Source organism: Nuphar pumila, chromosome 7 (genome assembly GCF_984573655.1).
Source record: "Nuphar pumila chromosome 7, dmNupPumi1.hap1.1, whole genome shotgun sequence".
Taxonomy (NCBI): domain Eukaryota; kingdom Viridiplantae; phylum Streptophyta; class Magnoliopsida; order Nymphaeales; family Nymphaeaceae; genus Nuphar; species Nuphar pumila.
This window is the reverse complement of record NC_143255.1, coordinates 112,395,619-112,402,726: the sequence shown is the minus strand read 5'-3', so window position 1 is coordinate 112,402,726 and position 7,108 is coordinate 112,395,619.

Below are 7,108 nucleotides of genomic sequence, written 5' to 3'. Positions count from 1 at the left end.
TTTGAAGGGGAAATGCCTAAAATGGGATCAAAGCGTCGGATATGATATCCTTTGTTTGAGACAAAGTCAGACCAAGATGTAGAGGGGGATCGACGTGGTTGGTAGGAGCTGTCAGTGTACGTCTCCTTGTGGTGGGACATTACAGGTTCAACCCGAGTGGTAAGCTGAATAGTAACTGGTGGGGGTCTGCCTAAACCCACCTTGCCTTTTAAAAGAAAAAAGGATGTAGGGCCCATGTCTTGATTTGCTTGTTTGCAAATCTCTTCATAAATATTAGAATCACAACATTCAAGCACATCCTAAAGGTATTAAGGACATGACATGTGAGAAGAGTAGGGATGCAAATGGGTCAGATTTAGAATGAAGGTTTTGCAATTTTTAGGTGATCCGAATCACTGGATAAGGCTCCTCAATGTATTTAGTTGTTCCGAATCCCAATCCTTTGTATCTCAAGAAAAGAGACCAGGGGAAAGGTCAAAAGGGCACAATGGTAGGATTGTTATTTTGGATGATGTTGGGGGGATTCGAGGACCCGCTTTTGGTTGGACGTGGCAGTTTCTTACGTGGAAGGAGTGTGTGTTTCTGTGCCTGTGTTAACGACTTTTTGAGTTTTGGAAGTGTTCTATGATGCTGCAACTTTTTTTTCCCCTTAAAATCTCTTTTCAAAATTAAAAGGAAGAGTTGGTAAGACTGACTGCTTCATATGGGTACTGTGCAAGGAAAGGGAAGGGTGCCATTTTTTATCACCTTGGTGATGAGTCAATTGATTAATGGCTCTTCTGTTTTTACCTTCCCACTTGCATGAGTTTCAATTTTTAGAGTAAAAATGAAGAAGTATCTTTACATGGTGTAATTGGGTACCCTAAGGGATATGCACTTTCTTCATTCATTCAATCATTTATTCCTCTCTCTCTCTCTTATTTAATGTTTTCCCTCTTTTATAGCTTACAAAGGCTGGTTAGGAAGACTGAGAAAGTCACGACTCTCATCATCATCCAGTCAATTCAGGGAACTTAACTACCAGTTCAATCTGAATACTATGAGCCATGGCTTTTGAAAATGTGGTCCTTTTTCGTATCAGTGTATTAATTGGTCCCCACTAGGGATGGCAGTGGTAAGATGTGGGGGACAAGGTCTCCACTCCCGCCCCTTCTCAAATTCTGCCCTACATGAGTTTTGATTTTAACCTCTATCCCTGTCTCATGTCACCTATCTTTGGTTCAAACAGAGCGAGGCAAGGCAGGACCATGTTTATCTCCGTTCTACTGCAATCCCTAAAAAAGAAGGTCGAATCGTTGAAGGGTATTTTAATTATTTTATTAGTGCGGATCAAGGATGGGGCGGGGAACACGTAAGTCCATCATTGTCTCCATCCTCGCACGAGTTTTGATTTTAACCTTCATTTTTGCCTCCATCCCCGTCTCATGTTCTCTATCCCAATCCAAATAGGGCGAGACAGTGTGGGCCCCCATTTTCCCCTGATCCACTCCCATCCCTAGGTTCAAATCCCATGGGTGACTCCCTGAGAGCAAGGGATAAGCTCACATAGTTTTATGTTGCCAAGATAACAATTGTAAGTACAACAAACAAAGCCAACATGACTAGGTATATAATCTTGGAGGCAATTTTTCCTTGTAAATAAAAAACAAAAAAGATGGGAAGGATCAAGATCCAAATCTAGATCTAGATCCAAACCTAAATCTAGATATGGATTTGGATTTGTTATAGAGTGGATGTGAGAAGTTATTAGACAAGTGTGGGCATAACAAAGAAGTGATCTTAGCCCCCAATGAGGTTTAGTGTTTAAGTCTAGCTTACAATCAAGATGTAACGAGGATTATGGGATTAGGTTAGACATGCAATCAATCAACCATAGAACCTCGACTTGAATATGACTGGATTTGTCGCTAATTAATAAATCAATGCCAAAACTGAAATCTGATCCATCTGTTTAGACACTTAATATTGAATTGGTAACAAAACCTGTTTGGCCAATTAGTGTTGGGGTTTTGTCTCAAAACTATTGGGTAAGCCATGACTTTGTCTATTCTTTTGGTACATTTACCTAAGTTTGTGAGTTATCAAACTTTTCAAAAGTATAGTATGAATGATTGACAAAACCTCACATGAGTTTATGTAGCGAAGAATTACATTTATGAGCAAGGCCCATTGAGGACATATCAATTGGACTTTGAACTTTTACTTAGAAATCCATTATTTTTACATAATGCTTAAATTCTAAATTGGATTCCTTTATGAGCTAAGTTTTGAAAGAATGTTTGACTCGATGAAGATTTTATGACTCCCACATAATTTTTAAGGTTATTCTCAAAGTTGTATGAAAATTGAATAAGGGTTTGACTTAAGATTCAAATTAAATTCTTAAGAGATGATAAGTTTTGTGAAGTCTCAATACATTAAAAAAAATTGAGAAAATGTTTGTTATTCAAACCTTGTTGTAAAGATTATGGTATTATTTCATCAGAGAAAATACATTTCAAGTAAAAGCATAGTGATGCTATAATCTTTTGTTTGTGGATGACATATTAATCATGCAATAGTATAAAATGCATTGATAATAACAAATACTTTTCTTTCCTAAAAAAATGAACTTAGTTGATGTTATACATGGTATTAAATTGTTTAAAGATGAGTATGACTATGCATTTACACAATCCCACTATATTGAGAAGATAAAAATTATTATGATTAAAATCCTCTTATAACTTTGTTTTACCCTAATGCTAAATTTGCTATTAACAATGTAAGAAGTATATGATTGCTATTGATTGTCCTATGTATATTGTGAATGATACTGGTTGTGAGGGTTGCACTTGTGTGTAAAAAACATGTTTCATAAGTTAAGCCAATACGTTGGTAACCCAAGACAGGAGCATTAAAATGCTACATATCAAGTCCTGAAGTACTTGAAAAGAACTTAAGAATATGAGAAAAAAACCCTACTATGTAAGATATAGTGATATGAACTGAAATTCTAATTCTATTAAATCATTATCTAGAAGAGGATGTATGCTTATTTTTAAATCTAGAGAAATTGCCTAAGATTTAAGAAGCAAATGGTGATAACCCATTTAATAATGAAAATAGAAATGATAACACTAGTTTCAACTAGTATAAAAGATGAACAACTATAAATCTATACACCAATAACTTATAAACGCATGATTTCTAGTCGAACAAACTATATGCAAACACAAAATAACATTTAGAGTAAACCCAAACTTGTAAAGGCTAAAGAACATTCATGTGAATAGATTTCTTAAACCAGAGTAATTTCAAATATATGAAATCTTTTTAAAACTTAATAGATCTATTGACAAAAGTTTTTTTTTGAGAAATTGCCTTCAAGACAAAGAGGGGAATGAGGATAAAGCCTATAAAAAACAATCATTGTTAATGAAAACTCAATCAAATGATATGGGTCAAACCAAGTCTAGTGGTCCAATGAGAAAAACAAGTCACTGATTGATTAGGTTGAATACTTATATTTTTTTATATAGGATTGTTAGGGATTTATCTAAAAACTATTGGGTAAACCATAACTTTGTCTATTCTTTTCCTATATTTATCTAAGTTTGTAAGTTGTCAAACATTTCAAAAGTTTATTGAAGGATTGAAGGAACCTCTCACGGGTTTATACAGTATAGAGTTGCATGGATTTGGATTTGACTTTGACTTTGGATTGAGATTTGAGTTTAGGTTTAGGTTTCAGTTCGGCTTGACTCGATTCAATTTGGTTTGGTCTTATATTAACCTTTGACCTTACTTTTTAGTACTTGGAACAATTTTATCCCCAATACCAGCCCTCAATAGCTTTTGACAAACCCATTTAAGAGTCTTAACCACCCACCATTTTGGACCTAAGGCCCAGTCAACCCAAGCTATTGAAGCCTCTGCTGACCCAGTCCAACGTTTCAACATGATTCATTTTTTCTCCAATGTTCCTAGATCCTCCCTCTTTTTTTTAGATGATTGACTTTTGACTTTACCTATTTTCTAAATGGATTTGACTGTGATATGGTCATCTCTGACCCTTTGATACCCCTGCTCTTTAATATTAAAATTTTCATATACCAAATGTTGTAATTTCGTAGTTAGGACTGTAATGGGGTTGGATCTGTGTTGTAGTAGAATGAGTCCATATTTGAAGATTCCGACCTAGATTGATCAAGTAAAAAAAACCTAGCTTTTTGAAATTTTGCACACAATAGTACCAGATCATGTGTCACACTGAAGACTGGTTTATGAACCCCTTTACGTTATCTGATAGGGTCCTAGCACGAATTCCTATTGCACTAAGGACATGTCCACGAATATCTATTGCACTAAGGACATGGTCTTAAGTGGGGTAACTATCACTTTAAAGATAGCGCATCTAATGTGTGCCTTCTGAGTGTACTTGATTCAAGTTAAGTTGCAATATTTAATGAGCTAATTTCTCAACAATTAGTGTTATCCAGATCAAGATACAATCAACTATAGTTTGCTAGGTATGTGTCCGATCCTTTTAGGGCTAAGGAATTGGATATGGAGGTCTCCATACTAGAGGAACCACTTAGAGGCTGGCAAGAGCTAGCTAAGGTGAGTGAGGCCCCATTGACAAATTGCATTCTCGAGATTAAGAGGAGCTGATTGTCATAATTATCTCAATTGCTTAAAAAAAAACTCAAATAAAAAGGAAAATTGCAGCAAGAAATAATTCAATAATGGTGCAAAATTTTAAAAATTTTGAATTTGGAAAGCATTTTCTTCAAAGCTTTTTTATGCATATTATTCCTCTTGTACCACGGAATAACCAAGAAGTTGCTGACTAGGGTGAAATGTATACACAAGGACAGAGTTTTAACGTCTTTCAAAAGACCTTTCACCACATCTACAAACTGCCTACCTTTCTCTTTGATGGTTTTAACCATCCCTTCAATGTTAGCGACACTCAAAAGTGCCGCTTGTGCCTCTAGGGAATCCATCCGATCCTTGTCCTTAGATTATACTGAATAAAATATGCAGAAAAAATAGAGGTTATCAACATCGATCCAATGTGCACCACATGCCCAAGTGAAATAGAAAACAATTTATTTAACTATCTAACTAGTGCCATGAAATAAATAAAAAATGATACAAATTGTAATCAACACCATGCACCCACAGTTCGTATGTGTACTGCATCTTTGTGGAATTCATCATTACACAGGATTATACTACTATATGTGATTATGTTGCATTTAAAGAAAAAAACACGAAAAATGAAAGATGATTTAAGGGCGCGTTTGATTCATGATGGCAAACCCGCATGGACGGAACATGTCGAGTTAGTCTTGGATGTGCCAGTCGCAATAAAAATCGGGGATAAAGTGGTCCTTGTGTATCAAACATGGGGCAACATCTAGGCAGGGACTAGTCGGACCCTGCTTGGGTTTGTCCGACGATTTAAACACGCCCTTATGGTTAAGAAAAGACCATTGATTTTTTTCTACCCTGCCCTGTTTCCAGTGTTTGTAGTAGGGGTCTGGTGCCCGATAAAAATCACAACCCAAACTTGGTTCACATATTGTTGGGTCGGGTTCGGGTCGGCTCAAACATTATTTGGGTTGGCACTTTCTACGTTCATAATTGAGAATTCAAGTTCGATTCCGGTAGGGTACCCGATACAAACTGGACCCATTCATAGCCCTAGTTGATCGCTCTTGGTGACGTAAAAGTTTCATTTTTGATGATGAGAAATCCTCATCGAAGAGAAGCGAGGAAAACTTGGTGTGGGGTCCCAAGGCCACCCTGCCTTACGTGGCCACCTCTGAATGCTATGGGTACGTTTGTGTCCAACAAGCCAGGGGTTCCATTCTCTCTATGAATCCTTTGATACAACGACAACTACGCCTTCATCCCAAAACAATTGGGGTCAACAATATGAACCAAAAAAGAAAATCATTCTAGGTCCTCCACATGAATCCTTCTCCTCCAATCATTTCTATCCAATGCCATGTCCTCGGTGAGGTTCAAAGCATTCGTATCCTTTCCTATCATCTCCATCCAAGTCTTCTTAGGCCTACCTCGACCTCTTTTGACTAATATATTTTTCCATTTGTCCATCCTTCTAACTGAAGCATCATTAGGCCTTCGCCGAATATGTCCAAACCACCGTAAATGATTTTCTCTCATCTTATTTCCAATGGATGCAACACCTACCTTCTTACGTATTTCCTCGTTTTGAATCTTATCTTTTATTGTATTTCTACACATCCATTGAAGCATACACATCTTATCTACACTCATTTTTTGAATATGATGTCTCTTGGCCGCCCAACATTCCGTACCATATAATAAAGCGGGCTTAATTGTCGTCCTATAAAACTTTTCCTTCAACCGCAATGGCATTCTATGATTGCACAACACTCCGGTTGCACTTTTCCATTTCATCCACCCAACCTTTATCTATGAATCCTTTGATATAAAATAATTTTTTATTTAGGCAAGCCAGCTCAAGCTTGGCTCGGGCCCATACGAGCTGAGCTCGACTCAACTCACACAAGTCATACGAGCCCAGCACGCTCGTTTACCAGCCCTACTTATGGGTTGGTGTATTTTATTTTAGCTGCCTTAGGTTTCAAATATCTAAGATACACCTCACTATTGAAAAATGGCTCAGGTGGGTTACTCTTAGGGTTGTCAACGGGTCGGGTTTACTCACGTACCAAACCCTATAAGATCCGGGTATGGTGATAAATAAGAAGACCTGATTAAGTCTCGGATCCAGACCTGAAGGTCTGATTAAGACATGAAGCTAGGTATAGTTTGTGATATTTTATACCAGACCCAGGCCAGACCCGAGTTCCCGATTAAAACCCAGAAATTTTTAATGTAAAAATAATAAAAAATATTATTTTGCTGGGTATGTCCCAGGTCTGGTTCATGTAGTTCTTATCGGGTCTGGGTATGGTTTATTTTACAGTGGATCCAGACTTGAGTCCGGACCCTATACCATACCCAAAAATCAGGGCCAAGTCTGGTTCCACCTGGGTCCGAACCAAACCTGACCCGTGGTTACTTTCCACCTTCACTCAAAAAATTTCAAATTTAACCTAAAAAATCT